Source organism: Heptranchias perlo, chromosome 1, assembly GCF_035084215.1.
Source record: "Heptranchias perlo isolate sHepPer1 chromosome 1, sHepPer1.hap1, whole genome shotgun sequence".
Lineage (NCBI taxonomy): Eukaryota > Metazoa > Chordata > Chondrichthyes > Hexanchiformes > Hexanchidae > Heptranchias > Heptranchias perlo.
Genome location: NC_090325.1, coordinates 173,028,893 through 173,047,843, shown reverse-complemented (window position 1 = coordinate 173,047,843; position 18,951 = coordinate 173,028,893). Strand labels below are relative to the sequence as shown.

General features: G+C 43.7%; 1 long non-coding RNA gene across 2 annotated transcripts in view; it reads right to left on the bottom strand.

The window, feature by feature from the left end:
* Positions 1 to 18,646, bottom strand: part of LOC137302428 (uncharacterized) — a 55,082-nt gene extending 36,436 nt beyond the window's left edge. The window contains exon 1 of one of the 2 annotated variants that reach the window (XR_010958459.1): positions 18,590 to 18,646. This is a non-coding gene — a long non-coding RNA (uncharacterized lncRNA). Of the gene's footprint in view, positions 1 to 14,054; positions 14,093 to 18,589 lie in introns of those variants that run through there. The other variant, XR_010958461.1, reaches the window with a different exon arrangement.
* Positions 18,647 to 18,951: the final 305 nt, after the last annotated feature.

The following is an 18,951-nucleotide window of genomic DNA, read 5'->3' as shown; positions in this document are numbered from 1 at the left end:
GCTGCACCATTCAAAATGATCATGGCTGATCGTCTAACTCAGTACCCTGTTCCCGCTTTTTCCCCATATCCCTTGATCCCTTTAGCATTAAGAAACATATCTATCTCCTTCTTGAATACATCTAATGACTTGGCCTCTACTGCCTTCTGTGGTAGAGAATTCCACAGGTTCACCACCCTCTGAGTGAAGAAATTTCTCCTCATCTCAGTTCTAAATGTCCTACCCCGTATCCTGAGACTGTGACCCCTGGTTCTGGCTTCCCCAGCCATTGGGAACATCCTCCCTGCATCTAGTCTGTCTAGTCCTGTTAGAATTTTATATGTTTCGATGAGATCACCTCTCATTCTTCTAAACTCTAGTGAATATAGGCCTAGTCGACCCAATCTCTCCTCATACATCAGACCTGCCATCCCAGGAATCAGTCTGGTAAACCTTCATTGCACTCCCTCCATGGCAAGGACATCCTTCCTCAGATAAGGAGACCAAAACTGCGCACAATACTCCAGATGTGGTCTCACCAAGGCCCTGTATAACTGCAGTAAGACATCCCTGTTCCTGTACTCAAATCCTCTTGCAATGAAGGCCAACATACCATTCGCCTTCCGAACTGCTTGCTCCACCTGAATGCTCGCTTTCAGCAATTGGTGTACAAGGACACCCAGGTCTCGTTGCACCTCCCCTTTTCCCAATCTATCACCATTCAGATAATAATCTGCCTTTCTATTTTTACAACCAAAGTGGATAACCTCATATTTATCCATGTTATACTGCATCTGCCATGTTCTTGCCCACTCACCCAACTTGTCTAAATCACATTGGAGCCTCTTTGCATCCTCCTCACAGCTCACATTCCACCCTAGCTTTGTGTCGTCTGCAAACTTGGAAACGTTACATTTAGTTCCCTATTCCAAATCATTGATATATATTGTGAATAGCTGGGGCCCAAGCACTGATCCCTGCTGTACCCCACTAGTCACTGCCTGCCACCCGGAAAAAGACCCATTTATTCCTACTCTCTGTTTCCTGTCTGTCAACCAATTCTCAATCCATGCCAGTATATTCCCCCCAATCCCATGTGCTTTAATTTTGCACACTAACCTCTTGTGTGGGACCTTATCAAAAGCCTCCTGAAAATCCAAATACACCACATCCACTGGTTCTTCCCTATCTATTCTACTAGTTATCTCCTCAAAAAACTCCAGTAGACTTGTTAAGCATGATTTCCCTTTCATAAACCCATGCTGATTTTGTCCAATCCCATTAATGCCTTCCAAGTGTTCTGTTATCACATCTTTTATAATAGACTCTAGCATTTTCCCCACTACTGATGTTAGGCTAACTGGTCTGTAATTCCCTGTGTTTTCTCTCCCTCCTTTTTTAAATAGTGGGGTTACATTTGCCACCCTCCAATCTGTAGGAACTGTTCCAGAGTCTATAGAATTTTGGAAGATGACCACCAATGCATCCACTATTTCCAGGGCCACTTCCTTTAGTACTCTGGGATGTAGATTATCAGGTCCTGGGAATTTGTCAGCCTTTAGCTCCATTAATTTCCCTAGCACTATTTTTTTACTAATACTGATTTCCTCCAGTTCCTCCTTCTCACTAGACCCTTGGTTCCCTATCATTTCCGGGAGGTTATTTGTGTCCTCCTTTGTGAAGACAGACGCAAAGTGTGTGTTTAATTGTTCTGCCATTTCTTTGTTCCCCATTATAATTTCCCCCATTTCTGACTAAGGGACCTACATTTGTCTTCACTAATCTATTTCTCTTGAACATTCTCTGATTGGCAGAATGTGACATGTGGTGGTCCCCAGGGAAATGTACTGGGGCCTCAGTTTTTTTCAATATATATAAATTACATGGATGAAGGAATAGTTTGCAGATAACACTAAGTTAGGAGGTACAGTAAATTGTGTAAATGGAAACAACAAGTTACAAAGACATATAGACAGACTAAGTGAGTGGGCAAAACTATGGCAGATGGAGTTCAATGTGGGGAAGTGTGAGGTCATCCACTTTGGATCCATGAAAGACAAAATGGAATATTTTCTTGATGGTGAGAGACTAGGAACTGTGCACGAGCAAAGGGCTTTGGATGTCCGGGTACACAGATCATTAAAAGCTAATGAACAGGAAAAAAAAGTGATGAAAAAGGTTAATGCAATATTGGCCTTTATCTCAAAGGAGTTAGAATACAAAAGTGAGGAAGTGATGCTCCAGTTGTAAAGAGCCTTGGTCAGATCCCATCTGAAGTATTGTGTTCAGTTTTGGGCAGGAAGGATATATTGGCATTGATGGGGGTATAGCGCAGATTCACCAGAATTATAGCAGGGCTTAAAGGGTTAAATTATGCAGATATTAATATGTCATAATGAGGTTTGTATTCCCTTGAGTTTAGAAGGTTGATGGGTTATGGATGCCTTTTGGGGGAGAGAGATCAGTAGATTTTTATTAGGTAAAGGTTTCAAAGGATATGGAAGGTGGGTAAATGAATTGAGATGCAGATCTGCCAGGATCTAATTAAATGGCAGAACAGGCTCGAGGGGCTGAATAGGTTATTCCTGATCCTATGTTCTTATATGATCCACATATTTAAAATGCCAAAACATGGATGGCATAGAGATAGACATGTTATTTGATTTGGACTGTGTGCACAGAAGTGGGGGACATAGGATTAAATAAACCTCAAGCAAGATGAGAGATTAGAAGAAACAATTCTCCACATAGAACTGTGGAGATGTGGAACAGACACCAAGTAAAACCAATTGATGCTAAGCTGATAGTTTATTCAAGAATGAGCTCGATAAATATCTCGTTAGGAATAGAAGTGGACGTTATAGGGAAGGAATGGAAGTGTTATTATAGGGGAAGGAATGGAAGTGGTCATTATAGGGGAAGGAATGGAAATGTCATTATAGGGGAAGGAATGGAAGTGGTCTTCATAGGGGTAGGAATAGAAGTGTTTGTTATGGGGTAGGAATGGAAGTGGTCATTATAGGGGAAGGAATGGAAATGGTCATTATAGGGGAAGGAATGGAAATGGTCATTATAGGGGAAGGAATGGAAGTGTTTGTTATGGGGTAGGAATGGAAGTGGTCATTATAGGGGAAGAAATGGAAATGGCCATTATAGGGGAAGGAATGGAAATGGTCAATATAGGGGAAGGAATGGAAATGGTCATTATAGGGGAAGGAATGGAAGTGTTTGTTATGGGGTAGGAATGGAAGTGGTCATTATAGGGGAAGAAATGGAAATGGCCATTATAGGGGAAGGAATGGAAATGGTCAATATAGGGGAAGGAATGGAAATGGTCATTATAGGGGTAGGAATGGAAGTGGTTATTATAGGGGAAGGAATGGAAGTGTTTGTTATAGTGGAAGGAATGGAAGTGTTTGTTATAGGGGAAGGAATGGAAGTGTCATTATAGGGGAAGGAATGGAAGTGGTCATTATAGGGGAAGGAATGGAAGTGTCATTATAGGGGAAGGAATAGAAATGGTCATTATAGGGGAAGGAATGGAAGTGTTATTATAGGGGAAGGAATGGAAGTGTCATTATAGGGGAAGGAATAGAAATGGTCATTATAGGGGAAGGAATGGAAGTGTTTGTTATAGGGGAAGGAATGGAAATGTTATTATAGGGGAAGGAATGGAAGTGTTATTATAGGGGAAGGAATAGAAATGGTCATTAAAGGGGAAGGAATGGAAGTGTTTGTTATAGGGGAAGGAATGGAAGTGTTATTATAGGGGAAGGAATGGAAGTGTCATTATAGGGGAAGGAATGGAAGTGTCATTATAGGGGAAGGAATGGAAGTGTTTGCTATAGGGGTAGGTATAGATTATGATGACCAAATATTCCACAGTAGAATTTGCTGTGCTTTGGGGTAGGGGAGGGAGTTGCTTTCTGGAGATAGTAGCTTAGGGCGAATAGTGGAGATGTAAGACAGTCAGATACCTCTCCCTGACTGGGATATATGCATTCGTGTAGATGCAGTGTAATTCTGCTGATACAAGTGAGCCAGAACTGTATAATCCACTGCATCACCTTGATGTCTTCAGTGGAACAAAGCCAAATGAAGCAAGATAATGTATCATTCCATTTGTTTCTTTACCTTACTTTGAACACGTTACCAATTCTGAGGCACATTGCCTGATCACTGATCTACTCCCAAGATAGTGCCAGCACCCAACTTTGAAGCACGTGTCTATTTATGTGTCAACCAACTTGTGACTGGGACCAAGCAACACGATTCAAATATCCCTGGAGATGGGCTTCCGAACCAATGAGGAAGGTATCCATCACTAACATGAAACATAACAGGGGGCCTGTAAACTGAATCCTGTTTTGAACACTTAGCCTGGATCACCCCTTGGGAAACAGCTTTTAGTTCAATTAAATGGGAGAATGCTGTTGCAATTTTTTTTATTCGTTCATGGGATGTAGACGTTGCTGGCAAGGCCGGCATTTATTGCCCATCCCTAATTCCCCTTGAGAAGGTGGTGGTGAGCCACCTTCTTGAACCGCTGCAGTCCGTGTGGTGAAGCTTCTCCCACAGTGCTGCTAGGAAGGGAGTTCCAGGATTTTGACCCAGCGACGATGAAGGAACGGCGATATATTTCCAAGTCGGGATGGTGTGTGACTTGGAGGGGAACGTGCAGGTGGTGTTGTTCCCATGTGCCTGCTGCCCTTGTCCTTCTAGGTGGTAGAGGTCGCGGGTTTGGGAGGTGCTGTTGAAGAAGCCTTGGCGAGTTGCTGCAGTGCATCCTGTGGATGGTACACACTACAGCTACAGTTCGCCAGTGGTGAAGGGAGTGAATGTTTAGGATGGTGGATGGGGTGCCAATCAAGTGGGCTGCTTTGTCCTGGATGGTGTCGAGCTTCTTGAGTGTTGTTGGAACTGCACTCATCCAGGCAAGTGGAGAGTATTCCATCACACTCCTGACTTGTGCCTTGTAGATGGTGGAAAGGCTTTGGGGAGTCAGGAGGTGAGTCACTCGCCACAGAATACCCAGCCTCTGACCTGCTCTTGTAGCCACAGTATTTATGTGGCTTCTCCAGTTAAGTTTCTGGTCAATGGTGACCCCCAGGATGTTGATGGTGGGGGATTCGGCAATGGTAATGCCGTTGAATGTCAAGGGGAGGTAGTTAGACTCTCCCTTGTTGGAGATGGTCATTGCCTGGCACTTGTCTGGTACGAATGTTACTTGCCACTTATCAGCCCAAGCCTGGATGTTGTCCAGGTCTAGCTGCATGCGGGCACGGACTGCTTCATTATCTGAGGGGTTGCGAATGGAACTGAACACTGCAATCATCAGCAAACATCCCCATTTCTGAACTTATGATGGAGGAAAGGTCATTGATGAAGCAGCTGAAGATGGTTGGGCCCAGGACACTGCCCTGAGGAACTCCTGCAGCAATGTCCTGGGGCTGAGATGATTGGCCTCCAACAACCACTACCATCTTCCTTTGCGCTAGGTATGACTCCAGCCACTGGAGAGTTTTCCCCCTGATTCCCATTGACTTCAATTTTACTAGGGCTCCTTGGTGCCACACTCGGTCAAATGCTGCCTTGATGTCAAGGGCAGTCACTCTCACCTCACCTCTGGAATTCAGCTCATTTGCCCATGTTTGGACCAAGGCTGTAATGAGGTCTGGAGCCAATATACAGGATATTGAATGATAAATTATGGTAATGAATTATGTTACATTAGTGAGCACAATGCCATAATTCATGGTGAGATAAACCAGAAATTAGTTGCGTGGGTAACTGTTTGTACTAATGTGCAATGTGTTCCTGGTTTGGAACTTACAGTACACTTTGCATTAATCAGAAATGTCGTTTACATGTTCTCGTTCAGTGCTGACCCCACTGGACAGAAGGAATTGTTTGAGTTTTTGAAAAAGCCAAACATCATTCTTTTATGATCACTGACTTAGAGAGAAAGAAAGAACTTGCATTTATATAACGCCTTTCATGACCTTAGGATGTCCCAAAGCGCATCACAGACACTGAAGTACTTTTGAGTGTAGTCACTATTGTAATGTCAGGAAATGCGGTAGCCAATTTGCACACAGCAAGGTCCCACAAATAACGATGAGATAAATGACCAGATAATCTGTTTTTGGTGGTCGTGGTTGAGGGATAATTGTTGGCCAGGACACAGTGAGAACTCTTCGCTCTAATTAAAAAATGCCGTGGGATCTTTTATGTTTATCTGAGAAGGCAGACAGGGCCTTAGTATAACCGGACAGGCAGCACCACACTCCCTCAGCAGTGCACTGACTTGTCAGCCTAGATTGTGCTGCAGTCTTTGGAGTGGGACTTGAACCCACAACCTTATAACCCAGAGGTGTGAGTACTACCACGACACCTTTGACACATTTGTAAATCAATACCAAAAATACCTTTTTGTTTTCATGTATTATACATATTTTTTCACATACTGTTGTGTTTCCCCCTCCTCCACCACCTCTATCATTCTCTTCAGTTGGGAGAGTTGTAGAAATAGGGAGACTGTTGTAGAAGTCAAGTCAAATACTATTTCGTTTCTTGTAAATAAATTTGTTTAAAATCAAGACAAGCTTCGGCCTACTCATATGATATGGTGGCAAAAGTAAACTAAAACTCTGTAAAGATCTGAGGAGAACAGAATTTCTCATTATGCCTACGTTCAATCCACCAAAAAGTGTTAACTTAAGCCAGCCAATGGTGTGGTCAAAGAAAAAAGATTTTCACAGTTTAGGATCACAACAAAGCTTCACAAAGGACGCTGGGATTGGACAGGTTAGCATTCTTGTTTATGGCAGTGAGCACAAAGTAGAGCATGTTTATAAAGCTTTCACATTTCAATCTGATTATCAGAAATCCAAGGCACACTGATACAAAAATTCTATGAATACTTTGTACCAAATGTAACTTCATTTATGAATGAACACTCCTTCAAAAGGTGTTTGTTAAAGTGCCGCATAATAGGCTTGTCATCAAGATTGAAGCTCATGGAATAAAAGGGGCAGTAGCAGCGTGGACACAGAATTGGCTAAGTAACAGGAAGCAGAGAGTAGTGGTAACTGTTGTTTCTCGTACTGGAGGGAGGTGTAAGGTGGTGTTCCCCAGGGGTCGGTGCTAGGACCACTGCTTTTCTTGATACATATTAATGACTTGGACTTGGGTGTACAGGGCACAATTTCAAAGTTTGCAGATGACATAAAACTTGGAAGTGTAGTGAACAGTGAGGAAGATAGTGATAGACTTCAAGAGGATATAGACAGGCTGGTGGCATGGGCAGACACGTGGCAGATGAAATTTAACGCAGAAAAATGCAAAGTGATACATTTCAGTAGGAAGAACGAGGAGAGGCAATATAAACTAAAGGGTACAATTCTAAAAGGGGTACAGGAACAGAGAGATCTGGGGGTATATGTACACAAATCGTTGAAGGTGGCAGGGCAGGTTGAGAAAGTGGTTAAAAAAGCATATGGGATCCTGGGCTTTATAAATAGAGGCATAGAGTACAAAAGCAAGGAAGTCATGATTAACTTTATAAAACACTGGTTCGGCCACAACTGGAGTATTATGTCCAGTTCTGGGCACTGCACTTTAGGAAAGATGTGAAGGCCTTAGAGAGGGTACAGAAGAGATTTACTAGAATGATTCCAGGGATGAGGGACTTTAGTTACGTGGATAGACTGGAGAAGCTGGGGATGTTCTCCTTGGAACAGAGAAGGTTGAGAGGAGATTTGATAGAGGTATTCAAAATCATGAAGAGTCTAGACAGAGTAGATAGAGAGAAACTGTTCCCATTGGCGGAAGGGTCAAGAACCAGAGGACATAGATTTAAGGTGATTGGCAAAAGAACCAAAGGTGACAAAAACTTTTTTACACAGCGAGTGATTAGGATCTGGAGTGCACTGCCCAAGGGGGTGGAGGAGGCAGATTCAATCATGGCCTTCAAAAGGGAACTGGATAAGTACTTGAAAGGAAAAAAATTTGCAGAGCTACAGGGATAGGGCAGGGGAGTGGGACTAGCTGGATTGCTCTTACATAGAGCCGGCACGGACTTGATGAGCTGAATAGCCTCCTTTCATGCTGTAACTTTTCTATGATTCTATTCACCAACATAGGCAGAAAGTGAGAGAAACTGTAGGATTATTTGTCCGAAATCTCTATGAACTAGGGGAACAGTGTGAAAATGGATCAGGCAAAAATTAGTAAATTTCAGACACAATTATAACTGACATTGCTGACAAAGATTTGTCATTGGTTATGTGTCTCTCGAGCTCGATCTCTCCAATTTTTCATTCCGGGACACAAATATGACAGTTTCACAGGACAACCAAAACAGCTATTTTTAAAGTCTCCGTGCGACCAGGACCTGGAAAAGCTGATGCCCATGGAAAAAGCGGCTGGTTGGCAATGATACATTCATGGGCAGAGTTGTCTCCTAACAGTTAGAATTTTAAGGCCGAGATTTTCCGCTATGGTGGATTTAGTGCTGAAATCACATTTCTACCAGTCGATGTGACTCCTCCCAGAACCAGCCCAGTTTTCTGCAGTGCACCCTCATTCTTTCACTATTACATTTTTTTTTTAAAAGAACAGTTTAAGAATACTTCAAAAAGCTTTAATAAAAAACTAGATACTTTACCAAAAAAGCTTAAAAAACTACTCAAAAGTTAAATACACTTTAAAAAAAAATTGTTATGGACCTACCAGCAGGTTTCTCTTGGGTCCCTTGTGGTCTTCATCTCTGGACTGTATCTGGCTTGCCACAAAGCTGGTTTGTACAGGCCATGCTTTCCACTGGCCGTCACTGGGCCATAGGGGAAAGAAACTGGTTCCTGCCACAAACCCCTTCCCCCCACCCCCCTTGCCATCAGCATTTTCATGCGACAGGGGTAGGACGTGGAAGCCATTGTTGGTCATTCCCTGGAAGAACCACGGAAAATGGTTCTGGCTAAGTTTTTGGGGTGGAAACTCATGGGCCTTCATCCCAATTTTCCTCATTGGCCAGAAAACAAATGGCAAAATGGAGGAAAATCTAACCTATCTAAAACATTTAGAATAAGGAAGTGCAAAAATTTTGCTCTCTAAACATTTAAGTTGAGGTCAGATAGGTTTAAATTGTGACCAGTGGGTCTATTGGACTCCATGGGGACTTTATAAACCAGGCTTGATACCATACTGGATTTGCACTGTATGCAACATCAAGCTAAAGCTCTGTGAGAAAACCACCTCCAGGGAGTCTCCCTTCACCTCACTCCAGAATCAGGTTGAGCCCTGTCTCTAGATTAACAAGTTTAGCATTGGTGCAAAGTCCACTGCTAAACTTGATGTGTAATTGCACCTATATTTGTTAATGTCTCCCAATTTACGCCAATGTACTCATAGCTCCATTTTGCTCAGATTGAGGTATTTTCCTGTCAGGCTATTTACATCCACATCTATCAACAGCATTGCAGGCTGTCCAATTGTCTCTCTGTTATTACCACCAGCTCCTGGCTTGCACTTGTTTTCTATTCAGTCAGTCTAGGTGGAATCCCAAGGACCCAAATGTACCATTTATTCAGCTTTCATTTTGCTTCTGTTCGCAACTTGCATTTTTGTGGGACTTAAAACGTGTCAACCTCTAAAGTTCCACCCTGTCATATGCAGCTTTTGATGTATTCTTTGGGAAATACAAAAGAAAACATCAGGTTGAGAGAATATGCTATGCAGAACCATAAGGACCTATTTTACATTGTTGTAATAATGTATTACACTCAACAGATCATATTTTAAGCAACATGTCTAAATGTATGTAGGCTAGGTATATGTTCCAAAAATTTCAGTAAAATAGAAATTCAACATTTGTGACAGCATTACTGTAGCATGTAATTCAAAATGGCAGTTGTAATTATTAGAATGTTTTACTTCAACGGGCCTTTGAAATATTACTCAGTGCTTGAATGCAACTACATTTCACTGCCTGCTTCTGAATGAGCCGAACATCGTCATAAAGCGGCTCAGGGGTGAGACATTGACCATCTCCGGATAAATTTGAGCATTACAGTTAAAACGTTCGGAAGAAGAAAAACGCCATGTTTTTCTCTGGAGCATTTTACCAACAGGGAGTGATTGCAACAGTGACTGAGATTGAAAGTCAGGCCTGACGTCATCATGATATAGTTGCCAACCATTTCAAGCCCCTGTTCGCGCCTGGAAAACAGTCGATTGCTGAAGTCACCCCATACTGTAACCTCAGTAGTCAGCTGTATTCCATGTAAATAGGGCTGGAAATACTGATGTCGAAACAAAAAGCAGTTGGTCGGCAACTATATTGTAAATAAATTCTTTTAAAACTAAGGCAAGCTGTGATCTTGATATATGATACTAATCTAGATAGATGTGTGGTGGAGGGTTATGCAAGCAAATGGCATGTGCCCGCTTTAAGTGCTAGCTTCTTAGGAGCTAGATTGGGTGGCATTTGCTTGTCAACTGGCCAGCCTGCCGCCACACCTCCCTGAGTTAGTCCCACCCAAGTCCTGCCGTGGCTCCTATTGAGTCTTGTTGCTGCTGTAATAAAAGCTGAAATGATTGACTGCAACTACAGACAGTGGACAGAAATTCCATAGGACTGCAGATGGGTACAGGGTAGAGCAGCACTGACATGGGGAGCTGTAGCTGGACTCAGGTGGGGAAGGGGAAAGAGAGAGTAGTAAATATGGGAGCAGTGAGTAAAGGGGGGGGGGGGTGGTGGCAAGTGCCAGTGTGGACTGGAGTGAGAGGGAGGGAGACACAGAGGTACAGAGTGCAAGTAAGTACTCGAGGAGGAGGGGAAAGAAACAGAGGCAGCATGGACTGTGGCGGTAAGGGCAGAGTGCCAGCATGGATCGGGAGAGGGAACAAAGTGCCAACATGGACAAGGGCCACACTGAACTAGGGGTTCATCTGTGCGCTATTTATACTGCATCAAGATCTGCTAATAACCTAGGCTACTTCCTGCATCTCTGTCAAGCAGTAAGAACTGCAGCAGTTACATTTTTGCAGTTTGTTTTTCAATTTCGTTTCAACGGGTCAGGGTACTGTACCCTCCCCCAGACCTTTATCACTCCACCTTTCTCTCTCTTCCCTACCCCATTCCCTGGGCCCCCAACTCTTTCCTGACGGCTACCTACAGACTGAGTGCTGGTGGTTTGCCAAGGACCAGTGGTTGACTACGAGTGATAGCTTCTGGTGGCTGTCTGCTGTCTGTGGTGGACAGGGGCCGGTTATGCCTTCTGGTGGCTGGCTGGTTGTGGTTTGGCTGGCTGCTGGTCGACAGCTGGCTGGCTGAATGGAAACTGGTGTACTTGATCTGTACAGATCAGCTACTCACTAGATGAAATCACTCATTCATGGAGTTGTGGGGGGGGGGGGGGAACAGGTTTTGTGTGCTTTAATTGTGTGGTGCCATTAAGTATTTATCCTGATGGCTAGCTATGATATATAAGAAAAAGTGTACCCAAAATCACATTTTTGGAAGGCTGCAGAGGGGCAGCGGTGGGGGGGCTCCCTCAGTCCAGGGGTATGATTTTTACATGGAGTCAGGAAGAGAGCAGGGGGGTGGGAAAGGTAATCAGACACAAAGCCTGGAAGTAAAGTTGGCGGGTCACAATATGCGATCGCAACCTAACTGAAGGCTATAAATTTTACTTCTCTATTTCGCGCCCAGCAATCAGCCTGATTGACAGGCTGTCGGGCGGGAAGGCCAGGGATCAGAGAGGAGGGAGGGAGGGATCATGGGTTGTGGAGGACATTGGAGGGGAGGGGGAAGAGAGGACACTGTTGTACTGTTTGCAGAACTTACCTTCAAGAGCCTCAGGCTATGCATGGTGATTTCCGAATGTGTTTAGAACCTAACAGGAAAATCAGACCCAATAATTATTTTAAAGAGTTGCTTAAAGTGACAACTTGGGATGCAATTCTAGAAGCAACCAAAGGGTATCCTTTGGCTGAAAATCAGTTTTAAGCCCAGCTTTGCAGTTTGTAAAGAAGCTTTGATATGAAGATCAGTATTGTCACAACAAAGCTGTAACCGGGTCGTGAGTGTGAAAAATCACCAAGAAGCACATGTGAACTGGTAAACTTGTCAGCTGTAAGTATCAGAAAATTAAACATCAGATTCATCTTCTGTACCGTGGAGAAGGTCCGAGGCCAGCAGAAGATCGGAGGTCGGGATGAGTCGGAGGTAGGAAGGGGGGTCAGACATGGGGTGGCAGGGGGGATCGGCTGATCGCGGCAGATAAGCTTGTTGGGCCTGGAGGGAACACTCCTGCTCCTCCAGGCCCACAAACAGTGCAATAAAGGCACTGACCTCAAGGATTGTCTTTTCTCGCCTCCTTTTACCCGACAAGATTCACGAGCCCTGGGAAAGCGGTCCTGGAGCTGTTACATTTAAAGATGAGTAACATTAATTAATAGAAAACCTACCTTACCTATCTCAAGCATTGGAGCCAGGTTGTGGTCACGATTGAGAAAGCTGTTATTTTAATCTCCCACTCGTCCCCAACACACCCATTTTTTGGGGTTAAAATTACCCCCCAGATGTCCCCAGACTTCACGAGAAAAGAATTCTCATCCATGCTGCACAAGATACCCACTCAAAAATTGTCTTTATTTCACTGAGCATAGCTTAGCCTCAGCCCAACAGAGAACCTGGTTGAAAGTAGCAAATCCACTCTAAGGAAAGCCTGAATGTGAATGCCAGTTAAGACTAGGATTGAAACCCAGATTTCTTAATTGAGAGACTAATATACTAAATACCACTAACTATTTATTTGCAAACAATAGAATGATATAAATTGCATCAAAACACATCATCATGTGACCTCTGGATGTCACCATGATCAAATTAAGGTAAAACTCATTCATTTTATCTCGCTTTCCAAACAATAAAAGTTTTGCCATAAAGCTCTTTCATCAAACGGAAACTGCATGGCACAATGTGCTCATTCTCAGACACAGGCATCTATTTGCAGTTACTGATTCTTAAAGGTGCAACCTTTTCACAAAAAAGTGGCAAACCTTGTATTAATTCCTATCAAACACAATGCAACAAAGCCAATCACATCATCACATCAGTTGAGCTTAGCATGTTGACAACGGCCAGAATTTCCTGAAAACTTGCACCACATTTCTCCAGCAGCAGCGGCCTGACCTCCCACCAATTTTGACTCCCGCCTGCCGGCAGTGACATCATTCTCAGCGGTTTCAGACAGAAGTCAGAATCGGGGCACGTAAATGGGGCCTGGAAGTTAAAATCTCCCGGGGGGAAGTGGGCGTGGAGGGTTCTCCGCCCACTTCGTTCCTTGCATCCCTGATTCTCGCCCCAAGTTAAAACCAGCTCTGAAAACAGCACCGTATGCATTATGTCAGCAGCTGACAAACACTATCATGCACTGCTAGTATTTGAACTGCTGAGACTCCCTGTCAAGTCGTAGATTATTTGAGGATCCAAAAGACTAGAGGACTAAAATCATAGAGCAATGATTTTCCCAGACTTCTCAACTGAGTCAATGACAATGCGGGCAGATGATTTAAAAAAATTAAACAAAATAAAACTAAACATGCTTTAGTCTTGTGTGTGATGCTCCAGAAGGTGTTGCAATAGTTAGTCACACCATTTGTCGGATGTGTTAAACCACAATAAATGAATTACTTTTCACCTTATTGTCCCCGTCAACATCTTTTTGGTTTGCTGTAATATACAGTTGTGTTCTCTGCTGCAGAATTCACAAGGAGACGGTATCTTTTTATAGAAGTGAGAGATCATACCCCATTTTAACACCAGTCCATGTTTTGTGCTTTAATAACACTAGTGGTGGGAAACTCTTAGTGAGCAACCAAAGTGACAAAGAGCAGAGAATTCCTCTTATAGTTTAATCTGACGCAGTAATACACAATTAATCTTCCTGTTCTACTCGAATTTTCATGATCATTCATCTTGCTACGATTGCAAATGAAGAGCAAGACTCGGAGTATAGAACAGCCAATTTTATACTGCTCTCAACCGGATTACTTCCACCAAAACCTACCCAAGTAATGGTCTTGCAGTGGAGTAGCTGTGTGCTCGCTCTGTGATGTCAGTCCTGAGGCCAACAGCTCTCCTCTTGTCATCCTCCAAATACTGCAGCAATTCAGAGAATGGGAACGAGACTTAGAACATAGCATCCCAGAGAAGGAGTGGACAAAGATATGTGAAGTAACTGTAACGCTTTGATGTGTTACTGACTGTAAAGGGTAGGCCAAAATTCATCAACACTTGCACTGCAACCCAACCTATCTCCCATTGCTGTTACCTCTATCTTTGTCAAGTTCTACTGGCTTGCTGTTCGCCAGCTATTGATTTCAGGATCTTTATCCTCATTTATAAATCATTTCGCAGCCTTCGTAAACAAGTGGTCTTCTCCAACCATATGTCCCACCATGCACCCTCCAGTCCTCTGACTTACTGTTTGATCCCTGTTCCCTCTGCTCAACCATTAGTGGCCAATCTGTCACTACACCTCCATACCTACACTATTTCACTTCTTTCATTTCCTTCAAAGGCCTCTTAATGCACCTTCTCTCTTAGGTTTCCCCATTTCTTTTTCCTCATTAAGTGTCTTCAGATGTTCTCCTACATGAAAGGCTCCATACATACGAACATACGAATTAAGAGCAGGAGTAGGCCATTCAGCCCCTCGGGCCTGCTCTGCCATTTGATACGATCATGGCTGATCTGATTGTGACCTCAAACCTACTTTCCCGTTTACCTTCTATAACCTTTGACCCCCTTGTTAATTAGGAATCTATCTAAATCAGCCTTAAAAATATTCAATGACCCTGCCTCCACCGCTCTCTGGGGAAGGGAATTCCACAGACTCACGACCATCTGAGAGAAAAAATTTCTCCCCATCTCCGTCTTAAATGGGAGACCCCTTATTTTTAAACTGTGTCCCCTAGTTCTAGTCTCTCCCACAAGGGGAAACATCCTCTCAGCATCCACCCCTCAAGTCCCCTCAGGAACTTATATGTTTCAATAAGATCACCTCTCATTCTTCTAAACTCCAATGTATACAGGCCCAACTTGTCCAACCTTTCCTCATAAGATAACCCCCTCATCCCAGGAATCAGTCGAGTGAACTTTCTCTGAACCGCCTCTAAAGCAATTACATCCTTTCTTAAATAAGGAGACCAAAACTGCACACAGTATTCTAGATGTGGTCTCACCAATGCCCTGTACAACTGGAGCAAACCATCTCTACTTCTATATTCCATTCCCCTTGCAATAAATGGCAACATTCCATTTGCCTTCCTAATCACTTGCTGTACCTGCATACTAACTTTTTGTGATTCATGTACCAGGACACCCAGATCCCTCTGTACCTCAGAGTTCTGCAATCTCTCTCCATTTAAATAATATACTGCTTTTCTATTCCTCCTGCCAAAGTGGACAAGTTCACATTTTCCCACATTATACTCCATCTGCCAATTTTTTTCCCACTCACTTAACCTATCTATATCCCTGTGCAGACTCTTTATGTCCTCTTCACAACTTAGTTTCCTACCTACCTTTGTGTCATCAGCAAATTTAGCTCTTATTTTGTGTAGTAGCCTTTGATGTGGCACCTTGTCAAAAGCCTTCTGGAAATTCAAGTACACCACGTTCACAGGATCCCCTTTATCCATGTTGTTTGATACTTCCTCAAAGAACTCTAATAAATTAGTCAAACACGATTTCCCTTTCACAAAGCCGTGTTGACTCTGCCTGATTGCATTGAGATTTTCTAAGTGCCCTGCTATAACCTCCTTAATAATAGATTCTAGCATTTTCCCTATGACAGATGTTAAGCTAACTGGCCTGTAGTTTCCTGCTTTCTGTCTCCCTCCTTTCTTGAATAGAGGAGTTACATTTGCTATTTTCCAATCTGATGCGACACTTCCAGAATCTAGGGAATTTTGGAAAATTAATACCAATGCATCTACTATCTCTGCAGCCACTTCTTTTAAGATCCTAGGATGTAGTCTGTCAGGACCTGGGGACTTGTCAGCTTTTAGTTCTAATAATTTTTTCAGAACCCTTTCCCTGGTGATTATAAGTGTTTTAAGTTCCTCCCTCCCTTTCACCTCTTGATTCACAATTATTTATGTCATGTTATTTGTATCTACAGTGAAGACGGATGCAAAATATCTGTTCAATTTATCCGCCATTCCTTATTCTCCATTATTAATTCCCCAGACTCTCTCTCTAGAGGGCCAACGCTCACTTTAATTACTCTGTTCCTTTTTAAATACCTGTAGAAACTCTTACTATCTGTTTTTATATTTCTAGCTTGCTTTCTCTCGTACTCTAATTTCTCCCTCCTTACTATTCTTTTAGTCATTCTTTGCTGCTTTTTATATTCTGTCCAGTCTTCTGACCTGCCACTAATCTTTGCAGAATTGTATGCTTTTTCTTTCAATTTGATACTATCTTTAACTTCCTTAGTTAGGCAATGATCGCTTCTGATTGATTACTTGCTCCCTTCTGCATTTTGGGGCCTTTACTAAACTCATAACACAACATAAGCCTGTTCTTAGCAGGTTAAGGCACCATTGGGCCTATCAGGGAGCGGTTGGGCAGAATGTAAATTGTTGTATCTTGAAAGAGGAAATGTGGCATTATGGGGACTGAATATCATTTAGTTCGCACCTGATCTTTAGAAAGATCTGATGAAATTTAGAAAGATCGAACAGAAGATGATTTGGAACTGTTTCATTGCCTATTCGGACTTAAAGGGGGTGATATTAGGAGGCAAATGTGGGTGTGTTGGGGGCGGGGGGGCTCTGAAAATCACGCAAATCCCGTTCGGGTTCGGAAGCCGGCTCCAACCCGCCAGCTTCCAAGTTTCCCAGGGATCCACCTGTGTGCACCCGGGCGACCCGAAACTGGAAGTCCCGGCAATTAAAGCCAGTGGGATGACAGTTAAAGAGCCAAATGTACCTCATTGAGGTACTTAAGGCATTTTACCTGTGACAGATGAAGGGATTAGAAAGATTTTTTTTTAAACTTACCTGGGCGGCTTGCCCATCGCTTCTGATTCACGCCTGGTGAAACCAGGCAGGAAGGGCCGGATCAGGGAACAAGCAACAAAATAAATTAAATAAAAAAACATGCAATGAAGTGAAAACACTAAATGCACCTACCTTTTAAACCTGTTCCGATGTCTCCCGCTCCGACGTTCCCCTCTTCATCCTTCCGATCTCCCTCCATCTCATCCTCCTGATCTCCCCCTCCCGATCTTCCCCCGATCTCACCCTCCCAATCGTCCCCCAATCTTCCCCTCTACCCCCCGTCTTCCAGTCCAGTGCCGGATGACATCTGGCTCTCTCTCTTTCCCTTCCCCCTGCCCCCTCACATTGCGGCTCCTGATGGCAGCCAGCTTGTCAATCAGGCTAGCTGCCGGGCACGAAACCCGGAGAGGACATTAACCACTATCAATCAACGTGCGATCGCATTGGAAATGGTAAGTTTGGTTCATGCGGGTTTGCCACGCGCCCAATCGCCCCCCCACTGCCATCCCGCCTCCCCGCTAATATCGGGGCCAAAATACCCTTTGTATCCCTACCTGGATAAACTTTATAGGATGAATTTTTGCAGCTCCCCAGTCTATTTGACCATACTTACTATAAGAATGTTCAGATAAGGAAAGTGATGTCCTGGCTATGATACCTCATATTGGGCTATTACCCAGTAGCCTATACAGCTGATAAATTTCAAAACCCTATGACTTCGTCCAAATGGAAATAGTAGGTTAATGCACAGTTCAAAACAATGTTACACCCAGATCCTGCCCCATTTGCACTGCCCCTTTGAATTCTGCTAGGCAGGGGCTTCTGCCTGCCATCCCCTATGCCAAGGGGGCATGGCTGAGAGAGTTCCCAAGCTACCCTGGGAAATTCTGCCCAGCCGCTCCCTGATAGCAGGTTAAGGCTCTACTGGGCCTAAGAACAGGCTTATGTTGTCAGAAGCGATACAGTTAAGTATATGGGGAGATCCTTCCCAGGCATGAAATAATTTGGTTTTCCAGGTCTCTGGAGGAGTGGACGCTGATGATATGCCCTTACAGGCGTGGGCAGTGCGCTCTGACTATTTAACAACCCCATCCCTATGATTTGGAATGAAGGAATCATACTCTTTTTTTTGCTCTTCACCCTCAAGCGGCCCACTCTTGTTGGGCCATATGAGCGTGGAAGACTTTTTTTCCATGGGGTGAGGAGGGGGATCACAGCCAAATACAACCATGTCCTCACTCAACGAGGTCTATTTTGACTTGCAGAGTGGCTGGTCGGTCGCCCATTCTGGCGGCAAAGATGCCCCCGTAATTTTGAGGCAGGTGAGCTGCAGTGCGCCAAACAGGTGCCGTTCAGTGGATTCAGGCCTCAAAATTGGACCGGAGCGCCCCCCCAGCCAGATAAGTTGCGGGGGCGAGGTTGTCGTGATCGTGGAGAGTGGGGGTCACGGAGTGGCAACGACCCAGATTATTTTTGTGGGCCCTGGACGAGCACTCCTGCTCCTCTGGGGCCCCTAAAATAATTTGACACTTACCCTTTAGCGAGACTCTTCAGTTCCATCGCCCATGCAACTGCACTTCGCAGTTCTGACTTAAAACGGCATCCGATTCTGGGACCTTGTGGTCTGTATGACTCAGTTGCACGCTGTCTTTACCAACTGAGTAACTGAGCTGCCAAAACAAGTCCTTTTTAAAGGTAAATCCGTGCTTTTGTCTTAGGTTTAGCACTTTGTTTAGCTTGACACTTCAATAAGTGTAATGACACTTAGTAACACCCCTGTTCTGATGTGCTAAACCACAATAAAGGAGGGCATTTTTATTTTGGCATGAGTGGTATAATTTTGATGAGCTTTGCATATTAGTATCTTCTGTAATGCATTTTCAATAAGGAATTTGT